Below are 20,062 nucleotides of genomic sequence, written 5' to 3'. Positions count from 1 at the left end.
TTCTTCTACACTTAAAATATTAATGTATTCAATCTAATAGAGTGAGGTTAATCCAATTGTTTGTTTTACGCCCTAGGAATCTAGATTTTAAACGGGGTTTGCACAGTTATTGGAGTTAAAACAATCGATCAATCCTTTTTTCCCAAATTAAGCACTCAATTCTAAGTCTAAAATATAACCATTTAGATTTAGTCGTGATCAAATGGCGCAACCAAAAGGTCGAACAATCCTGTTAAACCAGGCAGCGAAACAGCAAGTAAGAAGGGAACGTCCAATGTCGTTCCAAGCACCACAGACAAATAAATTTCATCAATAATGGAACAACCACAACCCCAGAAGCAATTTATTGTCCACATCCACTCTTGTGAAACCTCGGATGATGAAATGCATATTTCTGGTGGTGAAGAGAGTGAACAACGAGAGGAAATCGCCAAATGGTTACAGAAGGCTGAACATCAACATATAAGGTCTCAAAACGGGTGTTCGAGTGGAATCGGATCATCAAAAGATGACACTGAGATGATCACCAAAATCATCTCATCAGACGTTAAGAAGCAAGTAATCGAGAAGCTGAAAGCCATGTTGGGCGACAGTCCTCATCCAGCAAGCAAACAACAGCCGCAGAAATCCAGCATTCTGATGGTCGGCTCTCTACCAACAATCAGTCCAGGAAGCTAAGGTGTCACCAAAGATGCCGCCAATGCATGGCTCAACGAACTCTTGGTGAAAGCTACTCCACCGGTATACAAACATTCCTTGTCGCAACCTGTTGTTCAGGGAACTACACTTGAGAATCTGTTTGCTCTGATAGGCAATAATGCAAAATGACAGGTTGAGATGTTCGCCACTAGCCAAAAGTTTTGTGAACGAATCGTCGGTTACATTCTCCCAGACAATATTTTCATTCTGGTCACTTTAGGGGTGTATAGCGGCACAACCGATCCGAACGATTTCCTGCAAATTTAGGAAGCTTTTGTGAAGACCCAAGATTGGAGTGACGTGGTGGCATGTTATCTTTTTCCGACTGTCCTACAGTCTACTGCCAGAGAATGGTTCGCCAAACTACCACCTAACTGTATTACATGCTTCGCGGATCTTCGAGAGAAGTTTCTTATGCAGTACCAAAACCTTCGAAGGCAAACACTTAAGGACTTGTATACTCACAAAATACCAATATACCGGGGGGAAAATTGACAACTTCGTCACCAAATAAATGCTGGAATGTCAAAAAATTCCTGGCCTCCCGGAAACACAGCAGATTTCGGGTTTCATAACGTTCTTGGACAAAGAAGCACGCCCGTCACTCGTGGCTGAACTTTGGTGGAATAACCAGATTACTTTTGCTGATGTCGTGACAGTAGCAATACAATATCAACATTCTAGGCGCGAAAGGCAATTCGGATATCACCAGGATGAGAAAAAGCGGGATGATGACAGGCGAAGTGAAAGCTGACACCGACATGATGGTAGCCGGTGAAGTGACAGTCATCACAGAAGCCATAATAACCACGACAAAAGCCATGACAGTTACAAGTATGACAAAGGCAGCCTGAAACCATATGATAAGGTGTAACGACCCAGAAATTTCCGACCAAATTTAAACTCTAATCTCTATATGGTTCCGACACGATAAGCAAAAACCCTAAAGTTGACCCGCACTTTTTCGATCGTTCTATACTTATAAGATTAATATTTACATAAATTAAACCTTACCAACATGATAAGCAATCCAAATTGTTGAGACTTATGTTTTCGAAAAGAGTTTTACACAACGTTTGACCGTCTAGTTTGACCGATGATATCACGAACTATACAATATATGATAATTATACGTTTGTGTATATATATGTATATATACATATTTAACATGATCTAAGAATGTTTTAATATCTCATTTTGTATTAATAACAATAAGTTATAAGTATATTTTGAAACTACTAACTTAAGTTTTCAAACGATAACCATACGTAACGTTATTTGACTTAAATACTTATGACCTATAATGTTTATACATATATCGTATAAGTAATGTATTTAATCACTTTTAAAGACTTAAATACATAAAACAATATAAGTATATTTACAAAAGATAGCTATATTTGAATCCTCGTTCCGTTTTCTCAAAGATTTCTATACGTATACCTAGGGTATATGTACCCGTATCATACGCAGCTTCTAGATGTATTTACTATTGGTATATACCAATAAAAATCTGCTCCTTAGCAGCCTTAAATGATTAAGAAACATGTGGAACCAACCATTTGTCAAGTAGCATGAATTATTTAGCAAGAAAACAAAGTTAGGTATTTTTTTTTCCTTTATAACCTAAAAACGTTTTTATGCATGCACACCATTTCTTCACCCCATTTTCTTATACTTACACTTCCATTTCTCTCTCAAAATACTCTTAACTTCATACTTGATCATCTCCAAGCATTTTCCCCATCATTTAGCTTCAAAAACCTTACTTAAACACCATAAGAAAACCATACAAAAACACTTCAAGAAATCCTTCCAAGAACACAAACTTACTTCCAATCTTTCATCCAATTCCATCACCCTTTTGGTTCTAGCTTTTTACTCCTCTTTTACAGAAACCTTGTCCAAGGAACTTGAGGTAGTATCTATGTTCATAACCTTATTCGATTCATATATATATAGCTATCATATTTTGTGGTATACAATTTTAACAACAAGAACATAGTTTGAAAGTTTTCAAACTTGTTTGCAAACTAAATAGATCCTTCTAACTTAACTTTTAAAATACTTCAAGACCTGTAATATAACTTAAATATATGCTAACTTAACAAGGTATAACTTGGTTTTTCAAAGAATATCTTAAAAACTGTTTTTACGACGTCGGAGTGTAACCGGGGACTGTTTTGGGTTGGATAATTAAAAACTATCTTAAACTTTGAATTGGAGGTTTATGTTCTGTAAAAATGATTTTTACTATAAATATGTTAACACATAGAAATTTCATGATTTAATTCAAAGTATAAGTATTTTTAGAAAAATGGTCATTAAGTGTTATTTTTTTGTAACAAAAATGTTTAACTTCATAAGTTTCACTAAAGTTTCACCTATGCCGTGTGATTTTGAATAAAAACCCAAGGTATTTTCAGTTCATAGTCTTAAAGAGGGACTCGATCCAATGAGATGGCAAGTTGAATCAACGAAAACGGATTTGTAACGAAGAAACTATGACCGAAACAAAATTGGTTATCCTAGACTTGTTTAACTTCGGGATTAATTGGGAAAAATTAAATAAATCACATATTTCTAAGATAACATGATATTTTATATATATGTACTTATAATTCAATTTTATATGGTTCAGGATCACCCGTAAACAACACGAGAAGATTAATCATAAGATCCCATGTTTGTACGCAACACGTCATTTGACAACACCGGTACTTTATGTACGCAACACGTCATTTGACAACACCGGTACCGTGGGTCAAGATTAATCTCGACCAATACATATACGATGGGGTTTTATTTATTTCGTTGGGGGTTTTATTTATTTCATTGCGGGTATATTAAACATCTAAAAATGAACCATTAAAATTGAATTACTAACAAAGAGCTGCTAACTACGGACTAAGGAATTATTCAAAGTATTAAAAGTATAACAAGTATATATATGTGACGTTTGTTTAAAAAGAAAAGGTATTGATATATTATATATGGATAGGTTCGTGATATCAACCGGAGACCATGTCAAATTATATATATCTTCAAGACGAAAGTGAGTATATAGTCCCACTTTTAAACTCTAAATATTTCGGGATGAGAATACATGTATTTTATGTTTTACGTTATGGACACAAGTAACTGAAAAATATATTCTACGTTGAGTTGTACCACTGGCATACTTCCCTGTAGCTTGGTAACTAATATTTACAGCGGTATTGTAAACGCGAATCCTGTTGATAGATCTATCGGGCCTGACAACCCCAACCGGACTGGACGACCAGTATTCAACGGTTGCACAGTACTTCGTTTCATGACTACACTTGGTACAGTGTAGTAAGATTTCATATTAAAGGGAATATGCGACGTGATTAATTGTTAAGTATGGTTACCAAGTGCTCAACCACTTAGAATATTTTTATTAAAATGTTTATATATGAAATCTTGTGGTCTATATTTATATCGCTGTCGACATTAAACCTATATCTCACCAACTTTATGTTGACATTTTAAAGCATGTTATTCTCAGGTATGAATTAAGTCTTCCGCTGTGCATTATCTCGTACTAAGGATACTACTTGAGGCCATTAAGGACTTATATCAATAGGCGTTGCATTCGAGTCATTGAAGTTCATAGAGACTATTATTAAGTAAATGGCGGTTTAGGTCATTTGAATATTATGAAATGTCAGGCGAATATGTCAATTATGGATGTAACTATAGATTGTCTTTTAAGAATAAATGCAACGTTTGTAAGATGTATCATATAGAGGGCAAGTACCTCGCAATGTTATCAACTATTGTAATTCGTTTGTAATCAATATGGACAACGTCCGGATGATTAGTTTCGGATCCTTTCAGTTGGTATCAGAGCGTTGGTCTTAGCGAACCAGGCCTTGCATTAGTGTGTCTAACTAGTAGTTGTTAGGATACATTAAGTGAGTCTGGACTTTGACCGTGTCTGCCTGTCAAAAGTTTTGCTTATCAATCCTAGTTGGAAATCATCTGCTTATCATTCTTAGGGAACTGCCTGCTTATCATTCTTAAGTCTAGACACGTCTTACTGCATTTAGTGCATCGATAGTGTATAGACAAAATTCATATCCTAGCGTATCTGTTACTATAGACATTGCCTGACGTATTTCAAAGATTCTCCGTAATTCATGGGATTTTGATATTATATATACATATGTAAATTATGTATTGAAGAGTACCAAACCCAACTCCTATAATCTATTCCAAACCAAAAATTCATTTCTCCGACCATACAAGATGGATTCTTCATCCAGCTCAAATTCCTCCGACTTCGATAGCTTCGCCGATATGGATTTCCATTCGAGCTCCGAGAACATCGTTACCGGAATGGATCAACCAATTTCCCATCATCTATTCTGGATGAATTGGGGATGGGTTCGTAATATACTAAATTTCTGGAGGCAAGAAGAAGGTGATCCATTCCATCCACCAAATTGTCCTCTTAACGATGAACCTGAAGCACTTACCGGCGAACCTATTCGAAACACCATTTTCTCGCTCATTTCTAGAGTATCTCGTCATGATTACATACTATCCCATATTTCAAATCTTGTTCATTCGCTCGTTCCAACCGTCAATCATCCCGGTATAATAGAAGAAGTCAACGAACTCCGTGCTCGGGTAGTGGTTTTGGAGAATATGGTGCGAAGGTTACAAACACCAACAGCAGCACCAGCAGCATAATCCGTACTACCATCGTCAACGCCGACAGTACCTTTATCACCCCAATCACAACCGCGCCTTAAATCTCAACATCACAATCTGTATCTCGAATATCAACATCACACGACTCAATATCTGTACTTCGAGTATGATCTTCGTTCTATATATCGTTCTACATCGATTATCTTCGCTTTACGTATCGTATGACGATTATGTAATTTCTAAAGTCTTAGAGATTATGTAACCTAGAATTAACAATAAATCAAATGAGTTTAATATCTTATTGACTCATTAAATCTATGATTATCTCTGAAGAAAATATATATGCAAGTATATTTTCATAAAGATAGTAATTAAAAATTCCTTCGTACAAACTATTAATGATGAAAATATTTTAACGGGTGGGTAGTACCCGAGGAATATTTAGAATTCACATTAATAAGTTATATTGTACATTCTTGAATCTGATTCAACGGTTATCTATTATCTTACTTACAACCACCGATATTCGTATCCGCTCACCCCAGAATAACCATTTTCAATCAAATTTCATATTCGGATTTTGACCTACCAGAATCCAACAAGTGGCATAAAGAAGAAAACATTGGACAAAATAAAAAAAAATTGTTAGAAACACACGATTTAACTAATTAAAAATCTATTAAGGATTCCACGCTAACTGTTCCGGCTAACTCTGGACAATTAAAATGAATTAAAATGTTGATTGTAACATATGAAGCTAAACAATTCTTCAAGCTTGCCACTTGATTTTATCTTAAACCTCATTCGTAACTTGACGATTACAATTCGCATTCAAATCCTTTCATGATTCCTGAAAACACCTCGACCGAGAAGTTGAACCCGCCGCACCTTGCCTACGGAATGAAGATTTATACATACAGTTATACACCTGAAGAACTCTCGAACCCAAATTCATAATTTAACACATAACGTATTGAATCCTTTGCCATTTATTAGCAAGAACAACCCTACAATTCCTTTTCAAGAAGCTAATTTTGTCACAGCTCCACTTCGACTTTTTAGTGAGATTATTTCTATTATAATCATGATATTTATACCTTGTCCTTTCGCCGTCATTACCGGAAAACCTTTTATATCCCTCGACAACATCAACAGGTGCACCAGCAGATCGTTATCCTTTTGGCGAAATCAACAATCAGTATTTTGAAAATCTCGCGGAACTTCTTCCATCATATCTATAATGTCTATCCCTAAGAATTTCATAATCTGAACGTGAAGTTTCTGAAAAACACCCGGGACTATGAAATAGTTCTTGAAATGCTAACGAAGCAGCAAAAACTGTAAACGACTTTAACGGTCAAAAGTTTGATGACAAAGAATAGTAAGGTGGTAAAGCTGAAAAAAAAAAAGTTTGGAACTAGAAAACGGATGAAGCAAAGTATGAAAGAGGCTGTGGATAAATCACAGGGACTGAACCTGCTCTCAAAGAATACAAACGATTCCGTACCTGCTGAAACCGTCAGTAAGAACCCTACTCTTTATTCAAAACCTTGCCCGGATGATATTTTTCATCATCATCTTATCTTAGATATTATAAGATATCTTCATATCATTCGTTATACATATTTTTCATATTTCTGGAGATATTTTTACAACTATTCCTATCTGCGATCATTTATCTCTCCGTAACATCTGCGTTACAATATAAAAGAAACTGTGTTAATTTCTAAATTCTGAAACCTCCGAGATTAAAATATAAATGATTTGAAGTAGTGTTGGGAACTGATGCATGAATTAGTATAATATAATGAAACTTGATCAACTTCATTATATTACAGTAAGTCATGTTAAGTTTCTAATGGAATGTGATGATTCACAGTACCGTCATCATGTGCCATGTTACACGGCTCTTACATTCTATCAAGTCTCCAAACATATTAGAACGTATCACCTTGATAGTTCTATTTTTCCGGAATATTCGAGTAATTTAACGAATCAAGATCGTGCCATTACAATTTCATTCTAAAACCAATAGCTAGGTTCATTCCAAATTTCCTACCTACGAATTTCGGACCATTGTTCGCTTGGCTCGAGGACAGGAAGAAGAAACGAAGGGACAAAACCTCAGAATAGAAATAGGAACATAAACCACATCAAATAAGAGAGAGCATTAACTGTGGATGACAATGATTTTAAGGGACGGGAGTAGGAACATCGAAATATAAGGGAAGGTATAAAACCTAACAACAACCCCGAAACTACAAACCGTGCATATCAATACATATTGCAACGTAAAGGCACGGGAGAATTAAAAACATTATAATTCCAAGGAAAGGATAAAAGAGAATAGATTCTTCTGGTGATAGATGAAAAAGAAGAATGAAAGATATGAAAGTTAGAAATATAACAAGGATTAGAATGGGATGGAGCATATTAGCGAATGTCTTAAAGTAGGAACTAAAGAGAAAGAATAGAAGATGTGGGAAGAAAGAAAGGGAAGGAGGTAAATTTATAGTGAAATATTCGACAAAGAAATCAAAACAGATTGCCGCGTTAAATCAAAGAAGATCCTGATCGCCGCAAAACTAAATCTTATTACATAAGATTTTCTTTAAAACCCTTAAATCCCGGAAATCGATCATAATCACGTCATCGGTTACAACAATTCTATATTTACTCATTTCACTCTTTTGTGATAGCTTCGCTCGTGCGTCTCACATAACCGAATCGTTTTATCTAAATCTTTCAATAATGATAAAATTTCATTATTACCTCATATTCGTCATGAAAACATTCCTATTGTTATTTATGACAACCTCTACCAAATTTCGAGGACGAAATTTCTTTAACGGGTGGGTACTGTAACGACCCAGAAATTTCCGACCAAATTTAAACTCTAATCTCTATATGGTTCCGACACGATAAGCAAAAACCCTAAAGTTGACCCGCACTTTTTCGATCGTTCTATACTTATAAGATTAATATTTACATAAATTAAACCTTACCAACATGATAAGCAATCCAAATTGTTGAGACTTATGTTTTCGAAAAGAGTTTTACACAACGTTTGACCGTCTAGTTTGACCGATGATATCACGAACTATACAATATATGATAATTATACGTTTGTGTATATATATGTATATATACATATTTAACATGATCTAAGAATGTTTTAATATCTCATTTTGTATTAATAACAATAAGTTATAAGTATATTTTGAAACTACTAACTTAAGTTTTCAAACGATAACCATACGTAACGTTATTTGACTTAAATACTTATGACCTATAATGTTTATACATATATCGTATAAGTAATGTATTTAATCACTTTTAAAGACTTAAATACATAAAACAATATAAGTATATTTACAAAAGATAGCTATATTTGAATCCTCGTTCCGTTTTCTCAAAGATTTCTATACGTATACCTAGGGTATATGTACCCGTATCATACGCAGCTTCTAGATGTATTTACTATTGGTATATACCAATAAAAATCTGCTCCTTAGCAGCCTTAAATGATTAAGAAACATGTGGAACCAACCATTTGTCAAGTAGCATGAATTATTTAGCAAGAAAACAAAGTTAGGTATTTTTTTTTCCTTTATAACCTAAAAACGTTTTTATGCATGCACACCATTTCTTCACCCCATTTTCTTATACTTACACTTCCATTTCTCTCTCAAAATACTCTTAACTTCATACTTGATCATCTCCAAGCATTTTCCCCATCATTTAGCTTCAAAAACCTTACTTAAACACCATAAGAAAACCATACAAAAACACTTCAAGAAATCCTTCCAAGAACACAAACTTACTTCCAATCTTTCATCCAATTCCATCACCCTTTTGGTTCTAGCTTTTTACTCCTCTTTTACAGAAACCTTGTCCAAGGAACTTGAGGTAGTATCTATGTTCATAACCTTATTCGATTCATATATATATAGCTATCATATTTTGTGGTATACAATTTTAACAACAAGAACATAGTTTGAAAGTTTTCAAACTTGTTTGCAAACTAAATAGATCCTTCTAACTTAACTTTTAAAATACTTCAAGACCTGTAATATAACTTAAATATATGCTAACTTAACAAGGTATAACTTGGTTTTTCAAAGAATATCTTAAAAACTGTTTTTACGACGTCGGAGTGTAACCGGGGACTGTTTTGGGTTGGATAATTAAAAACTATCTTAAACTTTGAATTGGAGGTTTATGTTCTGTAAAAATGATTTTTACTATAAATATGTTAACACATAGAAATTTCATGATTTAATTCAAAGTATAAGTATTTTTAGAAAAATGGTCATTAAGTGTTATTTTTTTGTAACAAAAATGTTTAACTTCATAAGTTTCACTAAAGTTTCACCTATGCCGTGTGATTTTGAATAAAAACCCAAGGTATTTTCAGTTCATAGTCTTAAAGAGGGACTCGATCCAATGAGATGGCAAGTTGAATCAACGAAAACGGATTTGTAACGAAGAAACTATGACCGAAACAAAATTGGTTATCCTAGACTTGTTTAACTTCGGGATTAATTGGGAAAAATTAAATAAATCACATATTTCTAAGATAACATGATATTTTATATATATGTACTTATAATTCAATTTTATATGGTTCAGGATCACCCGTAAACAACACGAGAAGATTAATCATAAGATCCCATGTTTGTACGCAACACGTCATTTGACAACACCGGTACTTTATGTACGCAACACGTCATTTGACAACACCGGTACCGTGGGTCAAGATTAATCTCGACCAATACATATACGATGGGGTTTTATTTATTTCGTTGGGGGTTTTATTTATTTCATTGCGGGTATATTAAACATCTAAAAATGAACCATTAAAATTGAATTACTAACAAAGAGCTGCTAACTACGGACTAAGGAATTATTCAAAGTATTAAAAGTATAACAAGTATATATATGTGACGTTTGTTTAAAAAGAAAAGGTATTGATATATTATATATGGATAGGTTCGTGATATCAACCGGAGACCATGTCAAATTATATATATCTTCAAGACGAAAGTGAGTATATAGTCCCACTTTTAAACTCTAAATATTTCGGGATGAGAATACATGTATTTTATGTTTTACGTTATGGACACAAGTAACTGAAAAATATATTCTACGTTGAGTTGTACCACTGGCATACTTCCCTGTAGCTTGGTAACTAATATTTACAGCGGTATTGTAAACGCGAATCCTGTTGATAGATCTATCGGGCCTGACAACCCCAACCGGACTGGACGACCAGTATTCAACGGTTGCACAGTACTTCGTTTCATGACTACACTTGGTACAGTGTAGTAAGATTTCATATTAAAGGGAATATGCGACGTGATTAATTGTTAAGTATGGTTACCAAGTGCTCAACCACTTAGAATATTTTTATTAAAATGTTTATATATGAAATCTTGTGGTCTATATTTATATCGCTGTCGACATTAAACCTATATCTCACCAACTTTATGTTGACATTTTAAAGCATGTTATTCTCAGGTATGAATTAAGTCTTCCGCTGTGCATTATCTCGTACTAAGGATACTACTTGAGGCCATTAAGGACTTATATCAATAGGCGTTGCATTCGAGTCATTGAAGTTCATAGAGACTATTATTAAGTAAATGGCGGTTTAGGTCATTTGAATATTATGAAATGTCAGGCGAATATGTCAATTATGGATGTAACTATAGATTGTCTTTTAAGAATAAATGCAACGTTTGTAAGATGTATCATATAGAGGGCAAGTACCTCGCAATGTTATCAACTATTGTAATTCGTTTGTAATCAATATGGACAACGTCCGGATGATTAGTTTCGGATCCTTTCATAAGGGATCTCTGATTCACAGTCTGACCAAAACTCCTATTGAGATACTGCTAACAGAGCCGATAAAAGCTAAGATCACCCCGTCGACACCCATGGAAAAAAAGGATAGCCAGAAATCCAACAAGTACTGTGAATTCCATGAAGACACCGTCCATTATACCGACGAATGCAAAGCATTGATGCATGAAATCATTTCCAAAATCAAAGCCGGTGAGCTCAATCATTTGCTGCTGCGTCAAAAGTTCAAAAAGGTTGACCCGAACATGACTTTCATTTGGCAAAAAGAAGATGGAAAGAAGCGTGAAAAAGTAAAGGACAAAGTGGTAATCAACATGATTAGCGTGGAGGAAAATGAACACCTCACGTTAAGTTCCTGGATGGATGTTGAGATCACTTTTCCCAAACTAATGGGGCGACAGTACCGGGAAGAACCAGTCGTGGTAGACGGGTTAATTTATGTTTTCTGTGTGCAAGAAATGTACACTGACACATGAAGCAAAGTTGATATCCTGTACACTCATTGTCTCTCAAAACTTCCAAAGTTTGTTGGTAGAAATATGAGGCAATCCAATGCTATCATCTCTGGATTCACGGGATCAACCACACAACTTGTTGGCAAGATCAAAGCAACAGTAACAATGGGCGCTCAACCCTACCTCTGAAGTGAAGTCATTGACTTTTATGTTGTCAAATACGTTACCACTATAAATGTTATCTTGGGAAGGAAATTTTTTAAGAAGTTTGGCGCAATAACCTCCATCGCTCACAGATTGCTAAAGTTCCCAACACGACAAGGCGTGACAACAGTTCTACCCGGATGCCCTTCCCGGGAACTGTGCACAACCAGGGAAGGCAATATGTTAGAGAAAGAGGAACACATGTCCTAGAGGAAGAGTATGTGTCTGTCCTTAAAAGGCTAACTTACCTAACACCATCAACACACCCCTCCCGAGAACAAACCAGTACAAACCTCATGAAATGCCAGAACAATGTCAGTAATGGTCACTGGTCAGAATGGGAAGAACAGTTCATGGCAGCTACACATGCGGCGTATAACTACTTGTGTCGGACACCGAAACGTTCCAAGTTAGAAAGCTGTGAGAGCTCTAATCAGGACAACAAACCGACAAAAGGGCATAAAAGTGGCTAGAAGTCACACTAAATTTTAGACGGGTACCCTGGTTGAAACTGATCACTTCAACCAAGGAAACCTTTTTTCAATAAGAAAATATGTATGTTGTTTTAACAGATGAATAAAATATTTCTCCATTTACAATAACTTGTCTTGTTCTTAACAACACATTATCCACAACAAAGTAACCATCGACGGATTCAGATGTCTAATAAGTCCCATACGAGTTACTTGTACCCCCTTAAGAAGTGATCGTCTAGCCCTCGTTGGTACAAGTTTATACTGATAAACGTACAAAGAGTATATGGCATAAACACATGTGACTGTATAGTGTACACGCCTAAACTAATACAAATGTAGTCTAGACCTACATATGAAGACACGAACTAGTTCGAACAAAGAAAAACAGTCATTACAATGAACACTTAACAAAAGACACCAACCACGTAATTTCATTAAAAATCTTGTTAAAGTTAATTACTACACATGTGCAAATTCTAACTACACATCATTCAAACTTATATTCTAAAAACCGCTCTACAGTTACATCATCAAAGGCACAAAGCTCCTCCAAACCGGCAAACTTCATCTCTGCTAAAGCTTGCTCTACCACTTGTATCTTTCGAAAGGCTTCGGGATTCACCTTCTCGGCAATATCCGGGTGCAGAACAACCTCACCCCCAGATGATGCATCTGCACTAGGCATACCGCTTGCAGAAAGTTTGCAGAGCCATAACTCTTTACATAGGTATCAGAGGGCCCCTTCACGGTACCGGAGTTGATACCTTCATCAGCACAGAAGGCAAGGCAGTCTGCAGCCGTTTGCATTCGGCCACTGCAGCATTCTTCAGCAGAACTGTAAGACCCTAATCATCATTGTACAGCAGTGTAAATATGGTACATAGAGTGTGGGTATTGTTGTATAATTAAACAGAAGTCAGAAATTATCCAGCACCTTGTGCGCGCCGCGCACACCTAAGGGAGCGCGCCGCGCACCCTTACTGTAGCCGGATTCTGTTTCATTTATTGAGATATTTTGAAGGGCTCTTTGGTAATTTCACTGGTGGATGAGTTTAAGGCCAGTACATCAGATATTGGGGTAGCATTCATTCCAATTCCAACAACCTTATCCTTTCCACTTCAATTTTAGAGAGAGAGTGAGATTGTTGTGTGAGAAAGCTCAAGCCAAGGAAGGAGGAGCTAGTTTTGGGTCTTAACTCGAGTTCTAAAGTTGCTCATCTCTTCTCTAGCTACGTTCTGGTTTTAGTGGTATGTTCTAACTTTGATTTCCTTACTTTGATTTTGTGTAAGGGTTAGGGTTTGGGCAAATGAAGAACATAAAACCCATATTTGATGACTTTGGGTGTTCTTGGGTAAAATTGAGTCATGAGGACTCAAAGTTGACTAACCTAGGGTTTTGAAATGATAAATGTGTTTGTGTGTCTTAATTGGTTAGTTAATTACTAGCGCACCTAGTTATTTAGCAAATGGGTGTGTTGGTTTTAAAATGGTCAAAATGTCAATGATTAACCTAATTGGGAAAAATGGGTATGAAATACCCTTATTGTGTATTAGTTAGTGTTGTGGGATCTTAATCACTAGCTTTGAGTGATTTATGATGGTCTTGACCTTAATGGGACGGTTTTGGCGATAATGGGGCATTTAATGCATTGAAGTCATTAAATGCACATAAGTGAATTGTTGGTATTTAGTCCAACTAGTTTGTGTGTTGATTGAAGTACTTATTATATTAGGTACTTTTCCTTGAAGCTTGCGGAAGTATAAAACATTCGCTGAAGCGTTAAGGTGAGTGGAATGATTATATGTGTATGTATATAATGTATTTATTTGTATGCTATGGTATGAACCAAAGAGCCGGTAGTGCCATAGTATGTGCGTTTGTGCTATGATGTGAACTAAAGAGCCGGTAGTATCATAGTACGCGTGTTGTAGTGTGAACCAAAGAGCCGGTAGCACTACGGCATGAGTTGTTAGAGTGTGAACCAAAGAGCCGGTAGCACTTTAACGCGAGTATGACTCGGGTTGTGATGTGAACCAAAGAGCCGGTAGCATCATAACCGATGCGTATAGTGTGAACCAAAGAGCCGGTAGCACCATGACGCGAGAATGGTTAACCATGGTTGTGTTTTGTTTTGTAGCATATTGTATTATGTCGATTATATGTTGTTGATTACGCTAGTTGCGGTTTGTTGGAGATTATTAGCTTTTTACATGAAATGGTATGCTAATTGTATTGCTAGCGTGTATGCGGTATATGTGTAAGTGATTGCAAGTAGGTATATTATATATATATATATATATATATATATATATATATATATATATATATATATATATATATATATATATATATATATATATATATATATATATATATGGGTATAATTATTGCATTCACTAAGCTTTGCTTACCCTCTCGTTGTTTATCTTTTTATAGGATCCGGTGGAGACAAGGGTAAGGGCATTCATACGGATTAGAGATCTCATTTGTTTGTTAGGGGATGCTTTTGGATGTTATAGCTTTTGGAGTTCGACCGAGATTTGGGTAGTTTAACCCCCAAACACCATGCTCATAGTGTTGTTTGGAATTTAAACTAGTGTAGTCGAAACTCATATTTTTGTACGAAACTCGTATTACGGCATATGTGGGCCCGGTTTCGTAAAACTTATTTTATTATTGAATCGTGTGAGTATTAACCATTATAACACGTTGTGAAAAGCGTTTCGTAGAAATATATCGGGAAGTGGGAGATCTTTATTTGAAAATTTACAAAACCGGACAGAACTGAATTGGGCATGTGCGCGCCGCGTGAAATGTCCCGTTCATATTGATTATAAACGTTCCTTATTAATTGATTTCGTTGCGAGGTTTTAACTTCTATATGAGACGTTTTTCAAAGACTGCATTCATTTTTAAAATAACCATAACCTTTATTTTATCTATAAAGGTTTAAAAAGCATTACGTAGATTATCAAATAATGATAATCTAAAATATACCGTTTACACACGACCATTACATAATGGTTTACAATAATAATATATTACATCAAAAATAAGTTTCTTGAATGCAGTTTTTACATAATATCATACAATCATGGACTCCAAATCTTGTCCTTATTTTAGTATGCAACAGCGGAAGCTCTTAATAATCACCTGAGAATAAACATGCTTTAAACGTCAACAAAAATGTTGGTGAGTTATAGGTTTAACCTATATATTTATCAATCGAAATAATAGACCACAAGATTTCATATTTCAATACATCCCATATATAGAGATAAAAATCATTCATACGGTGAACACCTGGTAACCGACATTAACAAGATGCATATAGAATATCCCCATCATTCCGGGACACCCATCGTACATGATAATTTCGAAGTACTAAAGCATTCCAAATTCCAGAATGGGGCTTGTTGGGCCCGATAGATCTATCTTTAGGATTCGCGTCAATTTGGGGGTCTGTTCCCAAATTCTTAGGCTACCAACCTAAAAAGGGGCATATTCGGCTTTGATCATTCACCCATATAAAGTAGTTTCATTTACTTGTTTCTATTTCGTAAAACATTTATAAATTTGCATGTATTCTCATCCCAAAATATTAGATTTTAAAAGTGGGACTATAACTCACTTTCACATATTTTAACTTCATCGGGAAGTAAGACTTGGCCACTGGTCGATTCACGAACCTATAAAAAATTTGTATATATATATATCAAAGTATGTTCAAAATATATTTACAACATTTTTAATACGTTTTAATGTTTTAAGTTTATTAAGTCAGCTGTCCTCGTTAGTAACCTACAACTAGTTGTCCATAGTTAGATGTACAGAAAATAAATTGATATACATTAGCTTGACCCAATCCATGACCCAGTGTATACACGTCTCAGGCTAGATCACAACTCAAAGTATATATATATTTTTGGAATCAACCTCAACCCTGTATAGCTAACTCCAACATTACTGCATATAGAGTGTCTATGGTTGTTCCAAATAATATATATAGATGGGTCGATATGATATGTCAAAATATTTGCATACGTGTCTATGGTATCTCAAGATTACATAATATATTAGAATACATGTATAATACAATACAAGTTAGCTAGGATATGATTTGTATAGAATTATTACAATATTTCCCGTAGCTACAACAATAAAAAAATATCCAATTTTGTTTTACCCATAACTTCTTCGTTTTAAATCCGTTTTGAGTGAATAAAATTGATATGGTTTCATATTGAACTCTATATTATGAATCTAAACATAAAAAGTATAGGTTTATAGTCAAAAATATAAGTTACAAGTCGTTTTTTGTAAGATGTAGTCATTTCAGTCGAAAGAACGACGTCTTGATGACCATTTTGAAAAACATACTTCCACTTTGAGTTTAACCATGATTTTTGGATATAGTTTCATGTTCATAAAAAAAATTATTTTCCCAGAAGAACAACTTTTAAATCAAAGTTTATCATAGTTTTTAATTAACTAACCCAAAACAGCCCGCGGTGTTACTACGACGGTGTATATCCGATTTTACGGTGTTTTTCGTGTTTTCTGGTTTTAAATCATTAAGTTAGCATATCATATAGATATAGAACATGTGTTTAGTTGATTTTAAAAGTCAAGTTAGAAGGATTAACTTTTGTTTGCGAACAAGTTTAGAATTAACTAAACTATGTTCTAGTGATTTCAAGTTTAAACCTTCGAATAAGGTAGTTTTATATATATGAATTGAATGATGTTATGAACATCATTACTACCTCAGGTTTTGTGGATAAAACTACTGGAAATGAGAAAAGTGGATGTAGCTTCAAAGGATCCTTGGATGGATTGAAAGTTCTTGAAGCAAAATCATGACACGAAAACAAGTTCAAGTAAGATTTCCACTAGAAATAAGATTGTTAAAGTTATATAAATTGAAACAAAGTTTGAATATGAGTATTACCTTATATTAGAAAGATATCTTACTATAAATAAGAAAGATTTCTTGAGGTTGGATGATCACTTTACAAGATTGGAAGCAAGCTAGCAAACTTGGAAGTATTCTTGATTTTATGAAACTAGAACTTATAGAATTTATGAAGAATACTTAGAACTTGAAGATAGAACTTGAGAGAGATCAATTAGATGAAGAAAATTGAAGAATGAAAGTGTTTGTAGGTATTTTTGGTCGTTGGTATATGGATTAGATATAAAGGATGTGTAATTTTGTTTACATGTAAATAAGTCATGAATGATTACTAATATTTTTGTAATTTTATGAGATATTTCATGCTAGTTGCCAAATGATGGTTCCCACATGTGTTAGGTGACTCACATGGGCTGCTAAGAGCTGATCATTGGAGTGTATATACCAATAGTACATATATATAAAAGATGTGGATTGTACGAGTACGAATACGGGTGCATACGAGTAGAATTGTTGATGAAACTGAACGAGGATGTAATTGTAAGCATTTTTCATAAGTATGTAGTGACCCGAACTTTTTCATGTTTATATATATTAAATGAAATTGATATTTATATGATTAAGTGTTTCCAACATGTTAAGCAATCAAACTTGTTAAGACTTGATTAATTGAAATAGGTTTTATATAGACAATTGACCACCCAAGTTGATCGGTGATTCACGAACGTTAAAACTTGTAAAAACTATATGATGTCATATATATGGATATATATATAGTTAACATGGTATTATGATAAGTAAACATATCATTAACTATATTAAGAATGAATTACATATGTAAAAACAAGACTACTAACTTAATGATTTCGAAACGAGACATATATGTAACGATTATCGTTGTAACGACATTTAATTGTATATATATCATATTAAGATATATTAATATATCATAATATCATGATAATGTAATAATTTAACATCTCATTTGATATAATAAACAATGGGTTAACAACACTTAACAAGATCGTTAACCTAAAGGCTTCAAAACAACATTTACATGTAACGACTAACGATGACTTAACGACTCAGTTAAAATGTATATACATATAGTGTTTTAATATGTATTTATACACTTTTGAAAGACTTCAAGACACTTATCAAAATACTTCTACTTAACAAAAATGCTTACAATTACATCCTCATTCAGTTTCATCAACAATTCTACTCGTATGCACCCGTATTCGTACTCGTACAATACACAGCTTTTATGTGGCGACCCGACCAAATCATGTTTGACGGCGCCGCTAACTTAGGTCCCGTTACGTGGTCGTAGTCCCTATATGAGACTTGTTTGACCAAAATTATGTCGCATTCATTTGAAATGTACAAAACTTACAAAGTTTAGTTTACCAAACGGTTCGACAACAAGTTTAAGTTTACAAAAGTTGTAAAGTATAAATGAAATAACTTGCGACATAATATAAGTTGAAAGTCACGGTTTGCTATAAATAGCGTAAGTATGTAAACAACATGTTTGAATCCAAAGGTGCTATCACTAGCGTATGCATGTATGTATGCTTGACCCCAAGCAAGAAATCAGAGTGTATGCATGTATGCTTAACTCCAAGCAAGTATGAGTGTACGCGGAAGCATGTATCAAATACCCAAGTATGAACCTGAGAAACATATAGAAAACTGTCAACGAAAAACGTTGGTGAAATCATAGGTGTTTTAGTAAACGTTGTATTTGAACCACAAGATTTAGTATAAGATGATTATCAAAATCATTTGCATTCCAAAGTTGTTGTTTGTATCCCGGGCACCCAATTATCAAACTTAACTGTTTTGCACCCTTTGCGTAGTGTTAGAACATACACTAGACCCGAAAATATATTTCATCCGCTAACGGTAGCGAACCGTCCGAATGAGGCTCGTCAAGCCCATGTGATCACATAATATAAGTTCACGTTTACACCCTGCAAGTGTAACTAATGATAATTGAATTGAGGCTTTTTGTTCAAACCCGTACGTGGAATGTTCGTTTTCGTACTTGTGTTCAAGTGTAAAAGTATGATACGTATATGTTTCTCATCCCATAGTTTAAAGCATAAAAGTTGTTGAAAGATGGGACTATGATCTCACCTCGAGTGCACGAGTATAAATGTACTTCACAAAGTAAACGTGTGCATGAATGTTGCTTAGCCTTGACCTAAACAAGTAAGTTGTATCAATTAACCGGTTACGACACAAGGTCGGGTGAAATGTGTTCAATTAGTCCTATGGCTCGTTACGACTCGATTAGTATAGCATGTGAATCACGTTGTCAAGTTTCATACAAGAATCAAGTATAAAAGCATGTTAGAATGATTATATAAAAGTTTGGTTAAGTTTGACTAAAAGTCAAACTTGGTCAAAGTCAAAGTCAACGGGGTCGGGTCGGGTATCCGACAATTTTCCCCTGATGAGAAATCATATATGAACACAATAGCCGATTTTCATGTTAATCGGAGTTACGGTTAAGCGAGAAACATTTTGAGAACATTTAAAAACACAAGAGCCTGGCCCGGGGGTTTTGCGCGGTGCGCAACGGGTTGCGCGGCGCGCACCCAAGTGTAAAACCAGGTCAGAACTTGACTTAAAGGGCCATTCATCTGGGTTTTTGGATTCGCGCGGCGCGCGGTGGTATGCGCGGCGCGCATACCTGGGAAAAATGCTGTTTGCAGAAAATAGACTAAGTTTCGAACCAAAACACAATTTAACACAT

This window comes from Rutidosis leptorrhynchoides, chromosome 11, assembly GCF_046630445.1.
Source record: "Rutidosis leptorrhynchoides isolate AG116_Rl617_1_P2 chromosome 11, CSIRO_AGI_Rlap_v1, whole genome shotgun sequence".
In the NCBI taxonomy this organism is placed as follows: domain Eukaryota; kingdom Viridiplantae; phylum Streptophyta; class Magnoliopsida; order Asterales; family Asteraceae; genus Rutidosis; species Rutidosis leptorrhynchoides.
The sequence above is the reverse complement of the archived record's forward strand: the minus strand, read 5'-3'. Positions refer to the sequence as shown.